The sequence below is a fragment of the Papio anubis genome, unplaced genomic scaffold (assembly GCF_008728515.1).
Source record: "Papio anubis isolate 15944 unplaced genomic scaffold, Panubis1.0 scaffold2853, whole genome shotgun sequence".
Lineage (NCBI taxonomy): Eukaryota > Metazoa > Chordata > Mammalia > Primates > Cercopithecidae > Papio > Papio anubis.
The window spans coordinates 1-3,891 of record NW_022162948.1 but is presented as its reverse complement, the minus strand read 5'-3'; the positions used below and the strand labels follow the sequence as shown (position 1 = coordinate 3,891).

The window sequence follows — 3,891 nt, the reverse complement described above, 5'->3', positions numbered from 1 at the left end:
GGCCTAGGTAAAACCTACATCAAATCCAGCACCACATTGGGTCCGGTCAGTCTTAGACAGCTTGGTCCACATTGGTTTTTCAGCGTCTTATCAGCCCATAGCCTCAAGTCAGGTAAATCTGCTGCCTAGAATTTGTTATCCTGTGACCACCCTGTATTATTCCTGTCTCAAATCTACTTGTAAATATTTAAATGGTCTTTGACTTGGGCATTCCAACTTTGCTTATTTCACAGTGTTTCATACATTGTAATCCAATATAAGAAAAGATGATCCAGACATTTGTTTTTTTGTTTTTTTTTTTGAGACGGAGTCTAGCTGTGTCGCCCAGGGTGGAGTGCAGTGGCCAGATCTCGGCTCACTGCAAGCTCCGCCTCCCGGGTCCACGCCATTCTCCTGCCTCAGCCTCCGGAGTAGCTGGGACTACAGGCGCCCGCCACCACACCCGGCTAGTTTTTTGTATCTTTTAGTAGAGACGGGGTTTCATCCTGTTAGCCAGGATGGTCTCCATCTCCTGACCTCGTGATCCGCCCGTCTCGGCCTCCCAAAGTGCTGGGATTACAGGCTTGAGCCACCGCGCCCGGCCGATCCAGACATTTGTTAAACATCACAAATAAGATGGATCCCAGGTATTTGTGTCAAATTTGGATTATTTTGGTTTTGTGTTTGCAGAATATAAAAAACTAACATGAGGTAAGCACTAAGGTCTGGAGATGGCTGTGGAAGAGATGACAAAATCCAACACCACGCTTGAGAGTGTCCAATCATCTCTTCTGGGGCAGCATATTTTTCTATAATACTGAATTTGGGGAAAAAAAAAAAAAGAAAAACCAACTACAAGATTCATGAAACTGGACAACTGTCTTTATAACATTACCAGTGATAAAACCAGTAAGGAAGGCTGGTTTGCAGTCATCTGAGCAGTCTCTTTACTTTCATAAATATGGTTTCTCTCTGATATTAAACGGCTTCCAATTTCAAGCTGAATGCTACATCCCAACCATAAGGATGTGAAGAGAAGCGGTTTCTTTTGTAATCTTAAACGTTCTAGTCTGCGAATTAAAAGTCATTATTTGAAGAAGGATGTCCAGGCTTCATCGGGCCGCCGAAAGGTTGTTAGACAACACAGGTTAAGCACCACCTTCTTTGGGAGAGAACAGATGCGGCGGCAGAGGAAAAAAGGGAGAGGCAAACGTCACTTCCCCTTGTGGGCTCCGGCAGCGGGTTGGTCCGCTGAGTGACAGAAAGGCAGACGGGGACTGGGAAAGGCACTGTCGGTGACATCACGGAGAGGGCGACTTCTATGTAGATGAGGCAGCGCAGGGGCTGCTGCTTCGACATCTGCTGCTTCGCCACGAAGGAGTTCCCCTGCCGTGGGAGCGGGTTCAGGACCGCTGGTCGGACCTGAGAGTCCCAGCTGTGTGTCAGGGCTAGGAGGGCTCGAGAGTGCGCGGGGCAAGTGACCGTGTGTGTAAAGGGTGAGACGTATGAGGCTGTGGCAGGGCGGAGGTACAACAGTTCATACTTACCTGGCAGGGGAGATACCATGATCACGAAGGTGGTTTTCCCAGGGCGAGGCTTATCCATTGCACTCCGGATGTGCTGACCCCTGCGATTTCCCCAAATGTGGGAAACTCGACTGTATAATTTGTGGTAGTGGGGGACTGCGTTCGCGCTTTCCCCTGACATTTTTATAGTTTAAAAAGTAGGCTTTATTGTAAGGGTTATATTAGTTCTTTTATTGGTTTGTATCTTGGTCGTAAGTGTTATTCTTAGTTTCGGACGCTGCGGAATAGGAAGTAACATGTCATCTCACTGCAAGGATTGGTACGTCGTCTCCAGGATCTTTGGATTCTCACGCTCTGTGAAAATCTTGGTGTTTTTCCCTAGCCCCCAATCACCTTTTACACAGCCTCTGCTTGTAACCGCAGCCCCCTCAGGAGTTTGTGGGATTTCTGTGCTAGCGGGGAATGTGTTCTCACCTCGTAGAGCCAGGTACAAACTATGCAGACGGGCGCTGTATTTCGGGAAGAAAACACGGTCTTTGGGACTCTTAGTGTCCCCGTTTGGTTGTAGACATAACTCGCTTACTTTGCGTAGGGGAACGGCTCTCCTGGCGCCCAGGTGCCCTAAACCATATTCATCGAGGCCCACAGGCCTCACCTCACCTGTCTTGGCCAAAATGTGCCGCGATCCTCCCTGAAATATAAGGCGGGAAATTTTAGGAGGAGCCGGATCCAGTTTCCCTGCTGTCTCCTGCCGTTTACATATCTGATCTTTCTTCAGTCTTTATTTAAGCGACAGCTTCTTGTTTGATGTCTCGCTTCCACATCCTACATCCATTGCCAGGCAGCTTTCTAGGTAGCACCCCCACTCATCCTTCCTACCCGCAAGCAGCCCTTTCCTATTTCTGGCGCCAGCGTCCCCCCTCCCTCTTTCTTCAGGCCCCGGCTGATCACCTTCATGGACAGAAAATACTTAGCTCTCTCAACCTGCGGTTTACACCTGACACGTGTCAGTACCCTGGCAAATTCCTTAATACTCCTTCTCAAATGGCACTGTAAATTAATCTCTTTTTAACTCCCAGAAGTATCTAATTGGTTTTGTCCCTGCACTACATGAATACTAGCATCCACTACAGAAGAAAACCCCAGGCCTAGCGATGGCGGTTCTGGGCATTGTGCCAGCCTCTCCCAGGATGTGTTTTCTGACCTCACCTACTTCTGATCAACTGAGGTCAGGAGTTCCAGACCAGACTGACCAACATGGTGAAACTCCGTCTCTACTTAAAAAAAAAAAAAAAAAAAAAAAAAAAAAACTGGGCGTGGTGGTGTGTGTCCGTAATCCCAGCTACTCGGGAGGCTGCCAGGAGAATCGCTTGAACCCAGGAAGCGGAGGTTGCAGTGAGCCGAGATCGTGCCATTGCACCCCAGCCTGGGCAACAGAGCGAGACTCTGCTTCAAAAACAAAAAAACAAAAGCAAAAACAAAACAAAACAAACAAAATGGAACAGAAAGCTAGTCCATCTGAGACATATTACTGGAGACGGTAGAATCCTGCATCCAACAGGCACTTAGTGCGGATCTGGACCCACTGAGCTATTGGCTTATGTTCCCTCTGTTCTATTAAGTATCAAGAGCAGAAATTGAGCTCTTTGGCTTTTACCCACTAAGTATGGCTATATGACAGGTTTCTCTCTCTCTCTCTCTCTCTCATTGTTGCATCATTATTTTTTGCCATTAGTGTGGGTTTTTGGTTTTGATGTTATGGAGTGAATTTCTGGGGACAAGTCTCTGTTGGGTGTTGTTGACAAGGATCCAGTCCCTGTTTGGTGATACATGACAGCTAATCTGCTCTGTGAGTCTCTTTTATTGTCTATGTATTGTCCTGAGAATAATAGTATTTCCTGATATTTGAGACTGCAGCAATGATAAGTTGTTCGTATCTTGTCTTTCAAATGTCTGGTAAAAATTTTATGAGCCCAGTAGTTGTCAATATCGCAAGAGTGGCATCTCTATTACAAGAGTGATCTTACTACTCAATGTCCCCCCTCCCACCCAACTTCGTTCCATAGGAGCTCCTGGCTTTGACAAATTTACTATATCTAAAAGACATCTTAGTCCAGGAAGAAAACTAAATCTGTAGCATGTAAGGAGCAGTTTTCCTTGATTGGTATATTCAGGTTTCTAACCAGCTGAAAAATTCAAATACATGTCCTTTAAGGATTAAGTTTGAACCACACTACAGAAAGGAGAGAAAAGATTTATATGATCACATATAAGCAATAGAATCAGCAATATGAGCACTTTTCACAACTATACAAATCAAATGTAATAATCTCCAGAACATTAAGGAAGTTCATCCCTTAATGAAAATGAATGAAAAGAAGTTATT

General features: G+C 45.8%; 1 non-coding gene across 1 annotated transcript; it reads left to right on the top strand.

Annotated features, from left to right (window-relative positions):
- Positions 1 to 1,518: 1,518 nt before the first annotated feature.
- Positions 1,519 to 1,682, top strand: LOC116272969. Its single transcript, XR_004181485.1, has one exon. It is a non-coding gene; the product is annotated as a U1 spliceosomal RNA (small nuclear RNA).
- The last annotated feature ends 2,209 nt before the right edge of the window (positions 1,683 to 3,891 follow it).